Here is an 18,307-nt window from a genome sequence, read left to right on the forward strand (position 1 = left end):
TAAGCATCACAAGGCTTTCAAATATAAAGGCAAAACACACAATGAAAACATTAATTTCCCAGTAAGTAGATACAATAAAAGACATTAATTAGCAACAAAATGGCACTATCACACACTCTTGCACACTAAAAAGCCATCACCTTAAACACACTTTCCACAGACTGGTGAAGTCACAGCTAAACCATTGCACTTTTGCGTCTAACATACTTCAAACAATTCATAGTATGTAAGATATTTTGAGATTTGATAACACATAAATACAAATCTTTTGAAATGAAACTATTCAGTGTTAAATGATACAATTGACACAGTGTTCATTACAATAGTGTCCACTACATTTTCCCCATAGATAACTCTTGAACATCTGCAGCTTTAGTCTAGAGACTTCACTTTAATTTGCATGGAACTTATTACTTCCATTTGCCTGTTCTCCGCTGGGTGAGTATTCCTTCTATTGAAAAGTTTTAACCTGTTTTCTCCTCTTTGCAGCCCTCGTATCCTTGCAGAACTTTTCCATTATTTGCAGACCCTTTCCTCCATTTTCAAACCCTCTATTCCCAATAGTTTCAGATTTCAAAATAGTTAAGTGGAGGAAATTTCTGCTTATCCAGTGCTTGTTATCAGACAAATAATGTGACAAATCAAATTCAGTGGAAGATTTGATAGACATGATGCTGAGACACACTGAAGATTAGAAATGAAACGCAACATACAGTGAAGGCTTAGAGATTTAGAGAGTTATACAAAAGAGTTAGAGGTGGAGATAACCAATATACTGAAGGGCCAGAGATGAGAAGAGAAAAATGTAAAGAAAAATATTATAATTCTTTACAGCTACATTGAAATACACCGAAGAAATAGGGCAGCATAGTGACTTAGTCTCTGTCTCCCCCCGTCTGCTTGGGTTTTCTCTGGGTGCTCCAGTTTTCTCCCACAGTCCAAGAATGTGCAGGTTAGGTGGATTGGCCATGCCAAATCATCTGTAGTTTCCAGGGATGTGCAGGCGAGGTGGGTTCACCATGGTAAAATATGAGGTTACTGGGATAAGGTAAGGGGATGGTTCTGAGTGGGATGCTTTTCGGATGGTCGCTGCAGACTCGATGGACCGAATAGCCTCCTTCCACACTGTAGGGATTCAATGATTCTAACTGGAGACAGAGGGAGACGTAGACTGAAGGGTTGGAGATAGAGGGAGATGGACGAGAAGGTTGACAAAGTTAGAGACAGCTGGAGAAACATATTGAAGATCTGGGGGTGAGGTAGGAAACATAGTAAAGAATCAAATGGATAGAGAAATATATTGATATTCCTTACAAATTACTTTGAGTTTTAGACTCTTATAAATGTAACAAAGTTCTCTGGGTTAGTTGGGTGCCTGAAATATTTCACGCCCACCTGTAAAATGCAGGTAAAGTAAACATAAATGCAGGTAATGTCAAGTAGTTTCAAATAATGCCACCAGTTGAAGAAAGAAAGTTTTATTCAGGATGATAATGAGTCAATTTCTGCAGATTCCAGAAACTCTCATGGACAGACTTAAAACTTAGTTATCGATCATTACTAAACTTCAGCTAGAGGCAGCATTTCTTCAATAAAATGGTATAAACTCCATGCTGTATAATATTTAATGCACAACTTTGAAATGTCTGATTTATTGTAATTTATCATATTCAGCATTTACAATTTTGTCAATTGAATAATTATGTAAGTACAGTCAATAGTTATTCGGTTGAAGATTAAAGTCACCATAATTTGATCCACTATGATTATAAATATTAACTAGCTTGATTGTTACTTATTGAGTGCAAAGGATTTAAAATATAATGATAGTGGATATGAAATTTTGGCATTTATGTTTTTTTTTTATCATAGTCATTTTACTCTGGTCATACCAGTAATGAGTATCCTTGCAGAGAGAACTACATGATTTTTTTCTGATAGGATGTTTGAATGAGGATGAAAATAACTATCTGTGAGAGTTGGTGACTCTTGGGAGAATTGAGTGTATCTAAACCTGCATGAGCAGATTTGTGCCTCTGTGGCTCTGAGAATGGGCATGGATACAATTGTCAGTGAACATGGCCAGTCTAGCTGAATGTGTAAGTTTGTATACATGTTTATGAAGAGATATATTTATGAATGTGCATTTGTGTGAAAGTAGAGGGTAATGTAATATATATAATATGGGAGGGTGATAGTGGTTGAATGCAAGGCTAAATGAGATACATAATGATGAGTCTCTGAATTGATATCTGGCTTATATTGGCATATCATTATCATTAATAAAAAATTGAAGTGAACCAGGTTGGGGGTGCTGGCAGAAATATCACTAACAGTAAAGTAATTCCCACTCTCTTTATCGTTTCTCTGACACTTACTACAGTTCAATGCGATGACACTACCAACCGTCACACTGGTAGTCATTTTTCATGTGTGACCTATTTTGAGTGAGTGCAGTTTACAATTTTTATAGTATCTTCACTGGATAATTGAGTGCATGAACAGAGGAGGTAATATTAACAACTGCTTAACTGGTACATGAGTGTGTTAGTTGAACCATTCACACCAGGGAAATCTCAATAATTTAGTCCTGTTTTGTGCTAAATTAGTTTTCTTTAGATGGTGTGGATGTGGTACAAGACATGGCATATTTGAGCTAGAAAAATCAGACAGTACATCAGCTCATGATTACTTTTGAGTGACTCTATTGCAGAGGGATGACTGACATTTTGACTTAGCTGTGATGTTCCATAGACAATAGCTGCACTTGCAAAATACTGCAGATGCTAAAAATTTGAAAATCAAACAGGAAAAGCTGGTAATAATTAGTAGGTCAGTCAGCATGGGAAACAGGGTCTGAAGTTTCAGCTCAGTTTTCTTCAGGACTAGAAGATATTACAGGTGAACAGAAGTTTTAAAAAACAACAGAAGAATGAGGAAAAGCTGGAGGAGGGGAAACACAGAGAAAATGAAAGACTTCGACTACAAAAGTGCTTGGAACAAAAGCAAGAAATGGTTAAATTACAAAGTTAAAAATCACATAACATCAGGTTATAGTCCAACAAGTTTATTTGGAAGCACTAGCTTTCGGAGCACTGCTCCATCATCAGGTGGTTCTGGAGTATAAGATGATAAGACACAGAATTTATAGCAAACGTTTACAGTGTGATGTAACTGAAATTATATATTGGAAAAGATCTGGATTGTTTGTTAAGTCTCTCATCTTTTAGAATGAACATGGTGACTTCAGTTCTTTCATAGCTGAAAAATGTGTTGCTGGAAAAGCGCAGTAGGTCAAGCAGCATCCAAGGAGCAGGAGAATCGATGTTTCGGGCACAAGCCCTTCTTCAGGTCTTTCATATAAATTGCAGGACTTTTTAAAAATTACATTCTTAAGTGAACTTTAACAGTTGGTGTCCTGTCTGCCCAGATAATGCATTGAAGGTGTGAGGTGCCCTGTGTGAGACTATCCGTGCCCCAATGTTCAGACTGATTCTAATCTAAAAATGGATTTACACAACCGTACTTGGGTTCATGCAGTTTTTGAACAAAGTAAAATGTATTTCTGCAAGTACAAGTTCACCCCACACACTTATATGTGTGTGTGTGCATGTGGGGTGTGAGTTTTGGGTTATGATTGTCAGTGAGAGAAAGTGTGTATGTGTATGTGTGTGTGTGTAAGGGGGTATAAGTCTGCGAGAGGGTGCGTGTGCATGTGTGAGTGTGTGAGTGTATGTGTGAGCGTATGAGAGAGAGCTTTTATATGAGAGAGGGTCTGTAGGAGTGTGTGTGTGTCTGTAGGAGTGTGTGTATCCGTAGAAGTGTGTATCTGTAGGAGTGTCTGTGTGTACGTGTGTGTGTCTCTCTCTGTGAGTGTGCGTCTGTCTGTGTATGTGCATCTGTCTGTCTGTGTGTGTAGTGCAGTGGGGTCACCTGTAGTGTAACATGAACCCAAGGTCCCGCTTGAGACCATCCCCATGGGTACCGAACTTGGCTATCAGCCTCTGCTCAGCCACTTTGCATTGTTGCCTGTCCCGAAGGACGGTCACCCAAAGATCCGAGGTCGAATGTACCAGACCACTGAAGTGTTCTCCGACTGAAAGGGAGTACTCCTGTCTGGTGATTGTTGTGCAGTGTCCATTCAACCGTTGCCATAGTCTCTGCTTGGTCTCACCAATGTACCATACTCAGAGCATCCTTGCCTGCACTGTATGAGATAGACAACATTGGCTCAGTCGCATGAGTACCTACCCCATACACAGTGGGTGGTGTCCCCATGTGTAATGGTAGTATTCATGTCAACACTCTGACATGTCTTGCAGCGTTTATGGTACAAGGTTGTATGGTGTTGTCCTGAAACCAGGGCAGTTTGCTACGATCTATGATGTGTTTGAGGATTGATGGTTGTTTAAAGGTGAGAAGTGGAGGCATGGGGAAGGTCTTGGCAAGTTGCTCATCCTCATTGATAATGTGTTGCAGGCTGCAAAGAACATGACGTAGGTTTTCAGCTCCTGAGAAGTACTGGACAACAAAGGGTACCCTGTCGGTTGTAGCTCGTGTCAGTCCCCTGTGAAGGTCATTACGGTTTTTCGCTGTGGCACGTCGGAACTGACGGTCGATGAATTGAGCATCATACCCTGTTCTTATGAGGGCATTTTGAGTACTTCCAGGTGCCCGTCACGTTCCTCCTCATCTGAACAGATCCAGTGTATGTGTAGGGCTTGTTTTTGGGGATGGCTATTTTAATATGTTTTGGGTGGAAGCTGGAGAAATGTAGCATTGTGAGGTTGTCAGTGGGTTTGCGGTAGAGTGTGGTGCTGAGGTGTCCATCCTTGATGGAGATGCATACGTCCAAGAATGAGACAGATAGTAGGAAGTAGTCCAGGGTGAGTTTGATGGTCAGACGAAACACGTTGATATCACTGTGTAGTTTTATTAGTGACTCCTCGCCATGGGCCCAGAGGAAGAAAATGGCGTCAGTGTATCTGGTGTATCATGTTGGCTGGACATCCTGCATGGAAAAGAAGTCTTGTTCGAACCTGTGCATGAAAATGCTGGCATATAGGGGTGCAAGTTTGGTCCCCATGGCTGTTCTGTGTGTCTGGGTGAAGAACTGGTTGTCGAAGGTGAAAATGTTGTGGTTGAGGATAAAGCGGATGAGTTGTAGGATGATGCTCGGAGATTGGCAGTTGTTGGTGTTGAGTACTGAGGCTGGTGCCACGATACCATCATTGTGGGGGATGCTGGTGTAGAGTGCTGAAACGTCCATTGTGATGAGAAAATGGCAAATGGTATTAGCAGAAGGAAAAAAACTAGAGAAATGAGAAGATATAGCAGCCAAAGTGTACAAATATCTGGAGGAATTGATAGAAAGGCAAGTGTGATAAAGCACCATTTCAAACGGACCCTGATGATCAAGGATGTCGAAGAGTGTGGTACTGGAAAAGCACTGGTACTGGAATGATCCTGACGAAGGGCTTATGCCCGAAACGTTGATTCTCCTGCTCTTTGGATGCTGCCTGACCAGCTGTGCTTTTCCAGCACCACACTCTTTGACTCTGATCTCCAGCATCTGCAGACCTCACTTTCTCCTCAAGGAGTTGAGCAGTGGAAAATAAAGCAGGTTGACACCAATTGATTGATACTGTCTAGATTCACATAGGAGCACTGGCCATCAGAGAATAGTACTGGAAAGCTGAAATCGTGTGATGAATCCTAACTTAAAAATAATCAGCAATTAGATTACATACAATGTGGAAACAGGCCCTTCGACCCAACCTGTCCACACCGACCCTCCAAAAAGTAACCCAACCAGACCCATTTCCCTCTGACTAATGTACCTAACACTATGGGCAAGTTAACATGGCCAATTCACCTGAGCTGCACATCTTTGAACTGTGGGAGGAAACCGGAGCACCCGGAGGAAACCCATGCAGCCACGAGGAGAATGTGCAAGCTCCACACAGACAGTCACCCAAGGCTGGAATCAAACCTGGGACCCTGGTGCTGTGAGGCAGCAGTGCTAACCACTGAGCCATCGTGCCACCCCAGGAGATGACAAGAAGTTTGAACAGTAAATTAACATTTATATTATTTTTTGCTAGTTCAGATGCACTTTAGCTACAATGATCATTTTTATTCAGCAATATCCCCAGACCACAGGATAAAGAGAGACGGCTGCTCCGTGGAGTGAGATACAGCCAAGGATGTATTCTCACAAAGCAACCCAAAAGAAGGAGGGGTACTCAGTTCACCCAAATTGGATCAGAGATTTGGATTACCAATTGCCAAGCTGCATTCTTTGCCTCAAAAATAAATCCATGCGTGGTGCTAATCAGAGCCTCCACACCAGTCCTTCACACTGAAACCAATGTGAGCAAGACAAGCACTAACTCCTGCACATCTTAAAAATTGTCACAAACTAATGGAAGTGGTGGTTTAACAAGTAGATGAATCATGTTGATGATACAGGGGCTAATTATCCAGTATTTGTAAAGAATAGACCAGGAAAAATCTACCTTCATCTGATAATAAAACACCAGTTCACTTACATAAATCTATGCTACCGGCAAGTGGTTTATAACTAGTCAATCTGTAACCCAATCTGAGATATCCATTATGCCATATTAAACTGTTAAAACCCATTAATTCCCAACATTCAATGCACTGGTAAGGGAATGCTGCATTATCAGAGGTGCTGTCCTTTAGGTGAGAGGTTGAATGAATGATACAACACTTTATATACATTTTTCTTTCCCCTTGCCTCTTCTCCAAACTTTTCTTCGTGAGTTACATTTGCAATGAAAGCAGCTTGATAGTCCTGCTCCAACTTATGTCAAAGATCCATTGGTGTTTCAAAAGTGAATAATTTGAATCAAAGTATATTGGAACATCCTAAGAAAATGAAAGGTGCCACATAAATGCTAGTTAATTCTTTCTTCAGCCTGTAACTCATTTCTGAATGTTTACCATTTCTACATTAAAAATGTACATTATCACTAAAAGATCAATATTCCAGGTGTCATGGACCCCACCCAGAAACTTCTTCATAATGAAGTTGAACACTGACTGTTAGAAACTAACTTAGAACTGTGGAATATATGCTCGTCCCGATGACTATCACATATGGAAGAAACAATGTTCTTGCAATATCAATAAAGCACCTCTTTCTATAAATATAGACACACACACCACACACAGAACATCAAAACATAAACCACTTTCCTGGGGATGATAATGGATGAACACAGAAGAAGAAATAACCAGGAAAAGCTACTGACCTATTGAGAGATGTGACTGCAATCAACCAGACTTCCAGTAGTAAGAATGCTCCTGCTTTCCAATCCAACAAAACTATAGACACAAAGTAAGAAGAAACAGACTTAAATCTGAATTTCTCTCAGTACACATAAACCAACTTTAATATATTTTTCATTGTTTCACTATGCTCAATTGTTATCTAATTTATTACCTTCAAAATGAAATTAAAAACAGGCACCACGGGAATCACAGCTAATGTCCTGAACAACTAGTATGACTTAGTGTTTGTAGAATACTTCCTGTTATGATCTTTAGGCTGCTCCAGACATTGTTCTCACACTGAATACCAAGAGCCACTCCTATAAACAAACTTTCATCCTGATGAAATAAAATGTTATTTTGCATGCACACTATCTGGGAACAAAGTGCTTCTTTCAACCAAGTGGAAAAGCCCCTTTACTGTTGTCATATGTCTTCTTCAATACTGCATTGTCAGATTAACAGGGAAAGCATAGTGAATGGAATAGATACTATTCTTTGTAGCAAAGAATCCCGAAAGCTGTGTTGTCTACCTGGTGCCAAGGTTACAAACATCTCCTTTGGGCTGGAGAAGAACCTGGGGGTGAGAAGGGAAAGATCCAATTGTCCTGGTCCATGTAGCTACCAATGAAATAAGTACAACTAGGAAAGAGGTTCTGCTGAGGGTTTATGAATGCCTTAGCTTTAAATTGAAAAGCAGAACCACAAATGTGATAATCCCAGGATTACTATTTGAGCCACAAGCAAATTGATGTTGTGTAAATAAGATTGAAGAGGTAAATGTGTGACTCAAAGTTTGGAGGAGTGGATTCTGATTCATGGAGCACTAGCACCAATGGTGGGGAAAGAGAGACCTGTTCCGTTGGAAGGGGCTCCATTTGAACCATGCTGGGCCAGGTATCATGGCAAATTGTATAACTAGAATTGTAGATAGAGCTTTAAACTAAAGGGGGAAGATTCAATGGAAGGGAAGATTAAAGGATCATAAATAAATAAGAGAAAAAAGGTGCATTGTAGTGAGAAGGCAAACGATAAAGGCAAAAGTCAAGTGGTCATAATCCTCCCAGACTACAGGGCTGCTCTCTTGTTAGATAGAGAAGATTGGTGGTGGTTTAACCTGAAGGTAACCACTGGTGAAGAGGTTGAGAAGGAAGGTCCTTCATGGTGACCCCACAAACAATAATCAAAGCATCACAGTTAGGGGCAGAAAATATAAGCACAACAGTATTGGAGAAATTAAAGCCAGAATAAATCATAAGGCAAAAGGTCAAGGTGAGTTGTGAACTAGGTGCAATAGATCATGATGTAATTGGGTGAAAGTAAGGAATAGCAAGGAAAAGTGGTCAGGGTGGTGTAAATATATATGTCTTCGAAGAGTTGCCTCACTGACAAAGTATAAATTGGGGGATAATGAAGGTGTGAAAGAAGGGAACTACAATTTATCTGCATACTAATGACACAAAATACATGGGCAAAAGTAATATGGGTGGCAAATTTGTAGCGTGCAACAGGAATAGTTTCTTAGAGCTGTATTTTTTCCACACTATTTTAGATGGAGTAACATGTAATCAGATAGATAGAGATCTTGTTGGTAAGGATTCTCCAGGCGGTAATGATCAAAACAGGGTAGAATTCAAATTCAATTTGAGGGACAGCAATTCAGAACTCAAACCAACCTAAATAAGGGCAATGACAAAGGTTTGAAGAAAGAGTTGGGTAAGACATTTGGATGTTCTTGTGCGTAAAACACAGAAATTAGCATGTAGGTGGAGATGGCAGGGAGATGGCATGAAAGAGGAGTTGAAGCTAGGGTTGATGAGCCCTAAACTTATACAATATCAAGGCAAGCTTGAGGAGCTGAATGGCCTGCTCCTACTCCTATTTCTTCTGTTCTTATAACTGATAACTCTGCCAGACCATAGGCCACAATCTGTGAATTAGATTTAGTAGAAGTAAACTTTAGGCAGCAGCCAAAACAAAAAAATCGACACCAGATTCCTTTGGGTTTCACAAGAGTTTAACTTGCGGCTTCTTGGTTCACGAGGAAAATGTGAACATGCCTAATCTGGCAGGAAGCATAGGAAAGCAGCAAATGGAGAAAGATTGCATAATTCCGAGATACAGAGGGAAATGAGTATCCGGGATCACTTAAAGCTAGTGTGCAGGTACAGCAAACATTGTCATTCATTGTAAGGGGAGCAGAATATAAAAGTAAGGATGTTTTGTTATAGTTGTAAGGGCATGAGTGAGGCCATTATGTACATTATGGTCTCCTTATTTAAGAAATGATATAAATGTGTTAGCAGTTGTTAAGACAACGTTTATTCTTGGGGTGGGATGGTGTCTTATAAGAAAAGATTGGACAGGCTGGGCCCTCTAGTTTAGAGGAACAAGAGATGACTATAATAATCCTGAGAGGATTTGGGGTTTGCAGATAATCACTGCCTAGACATAAGCATAAAAATTGACTAGTTGACTAAAGTGCCAAAGGGTGACTGATGAGAATGAGCATCTCCAAGAAAAGGTGGGAGAAAGAGTGAAAAAAATGCTACAAATAGTTCAACACCACCACTAGATGGCGCAAAGTGGAAGCTGACAGCATTCCGAAGCATGGAAACTTTTATTAATGTCATAAGTGAAAGTTTTAAATGGAAAACTGACTATTTGTGTTGCCCCTAAGATTTATTTGTGCCAAGTTATTTGGGCAGGACCCTGGAGATTAATTCCATAAAAAACTTGAGGAAGATAAACAACCCCAAAATTTAGCAAGAAAGCAACAAATGTTATTTACTGATGCTCTGCAATGGGTTTGATAACTAATGTAATCCTTCAGTGTGAAGGAGAAACAAATTCCAAAAAGGGAACAAAATAAACTGGTGTGATGGATTGAGCAGCAGTGCCTCCTCTGCCTGCACCCTGGCCGAGATAGAACCAGTGCAGGGAGCTAGAAGTGTGAGAGTAGGTGGCAGGGGCAGCACAAAGGATTATCCATCACTTGTAAAAGGTTGTTATTGTGAAGTATGGATGGAGCAGTCTGGACAAACACTGGAGCTGACATCACCACACAGTCTGGCAAAGTGACTGCTACTGCAAGTTGCGCAACTGGCCCCATCTGGACAAACACAGGGCCTGATGAACCATTTCAGTATTCAGAGTAATTACTCCATTAAAATAAAAGAATGAAACATTCTACTTCCTTTGCTTTGACATTGATGGGCTACCAAGTGGCTCATGCAAATGTCTCCATAACAGCCCCTGGCATACAAACTCATCCCAAAATTTCCCAACTGCTCTTTTATTTGAAAATTACTTTTAGCTCATCTAAATCTGCACCCACACCCAGAGACACACCCATCCACAAGGCCTACTGTTCATGGAGAGAATCTGTGCCCAGTAGCAGTGATGGCCTGATGATCATAGTTTGTGATGATAATTTGGTCTTGGTTTGGACCAGCTAAATGTTAGTATGGTGGGGTGAGTGTATTAATGCAGATTGGAGGTCTTTTCTGCATCTACCTCTGTGATTGGTCAGAACATTAAAACACCATAGGTTATTTAGCCCTTTGAGCTTCCTCAGCTCTTCAATAAGGTCATGGCTCATCTGATTGTGGCCACTTTTCTGCCTGAGCTGCCATAACTTAAAAGATATGTCTCACAAACAGTTCTTGGTCCCTCCATCTCACTCAATCGCACAGGAACATTGCCAGTCAGATATTCTCTGTATTCCCATATGTTTAATGTTCCTATCCTGGGTCCCTCTTCCGACGTCCCCAACAGTACCCTTCCATCGACACTCTCATTCATTTGGCCGAACCGGTCCTCACCCTTAACAATTTCTCCTTCAAATCTTCCCACTTCCTCCAGACCAAAGGGGTAGCCATGGGTACACGTATGGGCCCTAGCTATGCCTGTCTCTTTGTTGGCTACATAGAACAGTCGATCTTCCGTAATTACACCGGTACCACTCCCCACCTCTTCCTTCGCTACATTGGTGACTGCATTGGCGCCACCTCGTGCTCCCGCAAGGAGGTTGAGCAATTCATCAACTTCACCAACACATTCCACCCGGACCTTAAATTTACCTGGACCATCTCTGACACCTCCCTCCCCTTCCTGAACCTCTCCATCTCCATTAATGACGACCGACTTGACACTGACATTTTTTACAAACCCACAAACTTCCACAGCTACCTGGATTACACCTCTTACCACCCTACCTCTTGCAAAATTGCCATCCCGTATTCCCAATTCCTCCACCTCCGCCGTATCTGCTCCCAGGAGGACCAGTTCCACCACAGAACACACCAGATGGCCTCCTTCTTTAGAGACCACAATTTCCCTTCCCACGTGGTTAAAGATGCCCTCCAACGCATCTTGTCCACATCCTGCACCTCCGCTCTCAGACGCCCCTGGTGTTCACCTTCCACCCTACCAACCTTCGCATTAACCAAATCATTCGCCAACATTTCCACCACCTCCAAAAAAGACCCCACCACCAGGGATATATTTCCCTCCCCACCCCTTTCCGCCTTCCGCAAAGACCGTTCCCTCCGTGACTACCTGGTCAGGTCCACGCTCCCCCTTACAACCCACCTTCCCATCCTGGCACCTTCCCCTGCCACTGCAGGAATGCAAAACCTGCGCCCACACCTCCTCCCTCACCTCCATCCAAGGCCCTAAAGGAGCCTTCCACATTCATCAAAGTTTTACCTGCATATCCACTAATATCATTTATTGCATCCGTTGCTCCCGATGCAGTCTCCTCTACATTGGGGAGACTGGACGCCTCCTAGCAGAGCGCTTTAGGGAACATCGCCGGGACACCCGCACCAATCAACCACACCGCCCTGTGGCCCAACATTTCAACTCCCCCTCCCACTCTGCCGAGGACATGGAGGTCCTGGGCCTCCTTCACCGCCGCTCCCTCACCACCAGACGCCTGGAGGAAGAACGCCTCATCTTCCGCCACGGAACACTTCAACCCCAGGGCATCAATGTGGACTTCAACAGCTTCCTCATTTCCCCTTCCCCCACCTTACCCTAGTTCCAAACTTCCAGCTCAGCACTGTCCCCATGACTTGTCCTACCTGCCTATCTTCTTTTCCACCTATTCACTCCACCCACCTCCCTAACCTATCACCTTTATCCCCTCCCCCACTCACCTATTGTACTCCATGCTACTTTCTCCCCACCCCCACCCTCCTCTAGCTTATCTCTCCACGCTTCAGGCTCTCTGCCTTTATTCCTGATGAAGGGCTTTTGCCCGAAACGTCAATTTTGCTGCTCCTCGGATGCTGCCTGAACTGCTGTGCTCTTCCAGCACCACCAATCCAAAATCTGATTTCCAGCATTTGCAATCATTGTTTTTACACAGGTGATGTCACTACTTTTGGGGAATGTCTGCTTTTAAGTGACAAGGGGAGTGGTTTAGAAAAAAGTACAAAACCAACACTGACTTTTCATCCCTTTCACACCAAAGTTGCTACAAACTAGGTAAGAAAATAGCTCAGGTCCTAGCTGGTGCTTTACCAAAGTAAGTGTACCAAATGTCAAAACTCTGAACATGAACCAAGCCAGTACTAGAGATTGTCTAAACTGGTTTTACAAAACTGGACATCTGATTACCTACACTTCTATTCCCAGATTTTGATTCATAAATGTGTGGTCACCTTATACCAGAATTGCTTTTATCGATTTTAATTTTTTTTCAGTTAAAAAATTTCTGAGATATAGTTGGCACACATTGTTTCATCCAATAAACTAGTTGGTGTAGTAATGTAATGGCTGCTTTAATCTCAGTCTCTGTTACATTTTTCAGACAATGTTCCAAAAGAGTATGCAAAGAGACTTGAGTTTAAATGCTGCAAGACACCTGCTTCTTTCAGCAGGAGCCTTTAGTGTTCAATTAACATGTAAATACACCATGGATCGTAAGAATAAAAATGGAATCGACAAGAGACAAAAAAACAACTTGCATTGAAACAGCATTTTCCACAACCACTGGACATCTAAGGATTATGCAGTAACTAAAGTACCATTCAAAGTATTGTCCATTCATGTTGTAATATGATAAATTTGGCATCTAATTGGAGTTAAACTTCCACAAAGAGATAGTGATCACATAATCTATTTTCTTCTGTGATATTAATATCATGTCATTCCAACCAGAACTCTATCAATAAACACATTGACTTGGATCCAATTCACCAGCCCTTAAAAAAAGAACAGGAAATTATATCATCAACCCAAGAAACCATGAACACTAACTAAAAAGCGAAGGCTCACTGATGATGTTATCTAGTATGGTGATGAAACCTTTGAAAACAAACCCCCCAGTTCAGTGAGCAAACTTACATCCAGAGATATCTCCTTGGTTTTCTTCAAAATAGTGACTTTGGATCATTTAAATGGAACTCAGCAAGCAGATACAGCTTAGTTTAATTTCTCATTTGAAAAAATAAGGTACCTTCAATGATACTACACTAGTGTGTCAGCTTTGATTTTGTGCCGAACTCCTGGAATGGCACTTGAACTCAGAATCCTTCCAACATTCTTCATTTGAAAACTTGTGGTGTTTTTGTTATGCAAGGACATTCGGACCATGGAGTAACCTTGTGATAATGTCACAGAATTCCACAATGTGGGCAGTGAGAACTCGCTAGATCTCTGCATCAAGCCAGACTACAACATAGACATGGACACAAGATAGATTAGGCTTTATCTAAAGTAACCAATGTCAGACCCAGGTACATCTATGATTACCATTTTCAGTAGTATTTAGAATTAAAGAATTCTGGGTAATCCAAGATGGAGGATGGGAAAAATTTCTGGCTGTAACAGATGCTCTTTTTTTGAGATATTTTAGGAGTTGGAGGTGGTTTCCTCAAATTCCAGGAGCAGCAATTACTGTTTTATATGTTGTTGCATTGTTTTGGAACTTTGGAGAAAAAAAAGTCAAAACAACAGCACTTTTAAAAGGGAGAGAAACAGACAAAGGAAGCACATGGTGAGGTCAGTGCAGGAGAGAGAGAGACAGAGAGAGAGAAAGAAACCCACACTGCTCCTACACAGCAGTGAACCTGTGCAGTTACTGCTTTTGCTGTTTGAATTCATGTATCGTTGGACATCAGAGTGCATCTAGGAAAATTAACAAACAGTGAAATTCGCAACTAATCTGGGAGGAACCTGTTTAGGAGATGTCACAGCACAGAAACAGAAGTGAATATTTAAGTGTGGCCTTACAGTAAGTCTGCAATAATGAGTAGAGTGGGTTATTTCTTGATTATATGTTTTATTGAGATATGTCTCTTGATTAAACTTAAAATATAAGCCATAAGTATTATGTTAGCATGCAGCAGTGTTTTGTAGAGGAATAAGACTGTGCTATTTTCTGGGTCTGTAGATTGTGAAGGAGCAAAAATGGCCTTTAGTAGAGTGATATGCTCTTCTTGTTGGATGTGAGAGTTTAGGGAGAGTTTACGGGTTACTGAGGATTATATCTGCAGTAAATGATGTTGGTTGCGAATCCTATCAGATCAAATGGATCAGTTGGAGAGACAGTTAGAGGCAATGAGGAATTTACAAAAGCAACGGTATGTGATAGATGGCAGTTATAGGAAGGGGGAAAAGTCGCAGATACAGTCACATAGATGGGTTAACTCCAGGAAAGGTAAGAGAGATAGACAGGTAGTGCAGGAGTCTTCTCTAGCTATCCCTATTTCAAACAAGAATGCTGTTTTGGAAAATGTAGAGGGTGATGGATTCTCAGGGGAATATAGCACAAACAGCCAAGTTTCTGATATTGAGACTGGCTCTAATGCAATGAGGGGTACGTCGGGTTCCAAGAGATCAATTGTGTTGGGGGACTCTAGTCCAAGGTACAGACAGACGTTTCTGTGGCTAGCAGAAAAATATCAGAATGGAGTGTTGCTTCTCTGGTGCCAGGGTCTCACAGAGAGTGCAGAATGTTGTCAAGTTGGAGAGGGATCAGCAGGAGGTCATTGTACACATTGGAACTAATGACATGGAAAGGGAAAAGGATGAGATTCTGAAGGGAGCTTACAGAAAGTTAGGCAGGAATTTAAAAAGGAGGTCCTCAAGAGTACTGATTACTCCCGGTGCTAAGGCCTAATGAGAGCAGGAATAGGAGGATACAGCAGATGAATGCATGGCTGAGGAGCTGGTGTATGGGAGAAGGATTCACACTTTTGGATCATTGGAATCTCTTTTAGGGTAGAAGTGACTTGTACAAGAAGGATAGATTGCACCTAAATTGGAAGGGATCTAATATACATGCCAGGGAGATTTGCAAGAGCTGCTCAGGAGGATTTAAACTAGTAAGGTGGGGGGCTGGGACCCAGGGAGATAGTGAGGAAAGAGATTAATCTGAAACTGGTACAGTTGCGAACAGAAGCAAGTCAAACAGTCAGGGCAGGCAGGGACAAAGCAGAGAACAAGGTAAGACTGATAAATTAAACTGCATTTATTTCAATGCAAGGGGCCTAATAGGGAATGCAGATGAATTCAGGGCATGGTTAGAAACATGGGACTGCGATATCATAGCAATTACAGAAACATGTCTCACAGATGGACAGGACTGGCAGCTTAATGTTCCAGGATACAAATGCTACAGGAAGGATAGAAAGAGAGGCAAGAGAGGAGGGGGAGTGGCATTTTTGATAAGGGATAGAATTACAGCTGTACTGAGGGAGGATATTCCCGGAAATACATCCAGGGAAGTTATTTGGGTTGAACTGAGAAATAAAAAAGGGATGATGATCACCTTATTGGGATTGTATTGTAGACCCCCTCATAGTCAAAGGGAAATTGAGAAACAAATTTGTAAAGAGATCTCAATTATCTGTAAGAATAATAGGGTGGTTATGGTAGAGGATTTTAACTTTTCAAACATAAACTGGGATTGCCATAGTGTTAAGCGTTTAGATGGAGAGGAATTTGTTAAGTGTATACAAGAAAATTTTCTGATTCAGTATGTGGATGTACCTACGAGAGAAGGTGCAAAACTTGACCTACTCTTGGGAAATAAGGCAGGGCAAGTGACTGAGGTGTCAGTGGGAGAAATAGTGATGGAAAGAATAGACCAGATCTAAAAGATGAAGTTCTAAATTGGAGAAAGGCCAATTTTGACGGTATTAGGCAAGAACTTTCAAACGTTGATTGGGGGCAAAGGTTCACAGGTAAAGGTACAGCTAGAAAATGGGAAGCCTTCAGAAATGAGATAACCAGAGTCCAGAGAAAGTAAATTCCTGTTAGGGTGAAAGGGAAGGCTGGTAGGTATAGGGAATGCTGGATGACTAAAGAAATTGATGGTTTGGTTAAGAAAAAGAAGGAAGCATATGTCAGGTATAGACAGGATAGATCGAATGAATCCTTAGAAGAATATAAAGGCAGTAGGAGTATACTTAAGAGGGAAATCAGGAGGGCAAAAAGGGGGCATGAGATAGCTTTGGCAAATAGAGTTAAGGAGAATCCAAAGTGTTTTTACACATATATTAAGGACAAAAGGGTAACTAGGTAGAGAACAGGGCCCCTCAAAGATCGGCAAGGCTGCCTTTGTGTGGAGACGCAGGAGATGGGGAAAATACTAAATGAGTATTTTTGCATCAGTATTTACTATGAAAAAGGACATGGAAGATATAGAATGTAGGGAAATCGATGGTGACATCATGAAAAATGTCCATATTACAGAGGAGGAAGTGCTGGATGTCTTGAAATGCAAAAAAGTGGATAAATCCCCAGGACCTGATCAGGTGTACCCTCGAACTCTGTGGGAAGCTAGGGAAGTGATTGCTGGGCCTCTTACTGAAATATTTGTATCACAGGTGAGGTACCGGAAGACTGGAGGTTGGCTAATGTGGTGCCACTGTTTAAGAAAGGTGATAAAGACAGGCCAGGGAACTATGGATTGGTGAGCCTGACGTCGGTGGTGGGCAAGTTGTTGGAGAGAATCTTGAGGGACAGGATGTACATGTATTTGGAAAAGCAAGGACTGGTTAGGGATAGTCAACATGGCTTTGTGCATGGGAAATCATGTCTCACAAACATGATTGAGTTTTTGGAAGAAGTAACAAAGAGGATTGATGAGGGCAGAGCAGTGGACATGATCTATTTGAACTTCAGTAAGGCGTTTGACAAGGTTCCCCATGGGAGACTGGTTAGCAAGGTTAGATCTCAAGGAATACAGGGAGAACTAGCCATTTGGATACAGACTGGCTCAAAGGTAGAAGACAGAGGGTGGTGGTGTAGGGTTGTTTTTCAGACTGGAGACCTGTGAGAAGTGGAGTGACACAAGGATTGATTGAATTGCTTGCAGTGTGGAAACAGGCCCTTCGGCCCAACAAGTCTACACCGACCCTCCGAAGAGCAACCCATTCCCCTATTAGATCCCTTCACCTAACACTACGGGCAATTTAGCATGGCCAATTCACCTAACCTGCATATCTTTTGGACTGTGGGAGAAAACCGGAGCACCCGGAGGAAACCCACGCAGAAAGGGGTAAAATGTGCAAACTCCACACAGACAGTTGCCTGAGGCGGGAATTGAACCCGGGTCTCTAGCGCTGTGAGGCAGCAGTGGACCGTGCTGGGTCCACTACTTTTCATCATTTATATAAATGACTTGGATGTGAGCATAAGAGATATAGTTGATAAGTTTGCAATTGGATGTATAGTGGACAGCGAAGACGATTACCTCAGATTACAATGGGATCTTGATCAGATGGGCCAATGGGCTGAGAAGTGACAGATCGAGTTTAATTTAGATAAATATGAGGTGCTGCATTTTGGGAAAGCAAATCTTAGCAGGACTTATACACTTAATGGTAAGGTCTGAGGGAGTGTTGCTGAACAAAGTGACCTTGGTGCGCAGGTTCATAGCTCCTTGAATGTGGATTTGCAGGTAGATAAGATAGTGAAGAAGGCGTTTGGTATGCTTTCTTTTATTGGTCAGAGTACTGAGTACAGGAGTTGAGAGGTTATGTTGCAGCTG

This window comes from Chiloscyllium plagiosum, unplaced genomic scaffold (genome assembly GCF_037043375.1).
Source record: "Chiloscyllium plagiosum isolate Xiang-an unplaced genomic scaffold, Cpla_swu_hap1 HiC_scaffold_18, whole genome shotgun sequence".
NCBI classification, from domain to species: domain Eukaryota; kingdom Metazoa; phylum Chordata; class Chondrichthyes; order Orectolobiformes; family Hemiscylliidae; genus Chiloscyllium; species Chiloscyllium plagiosum.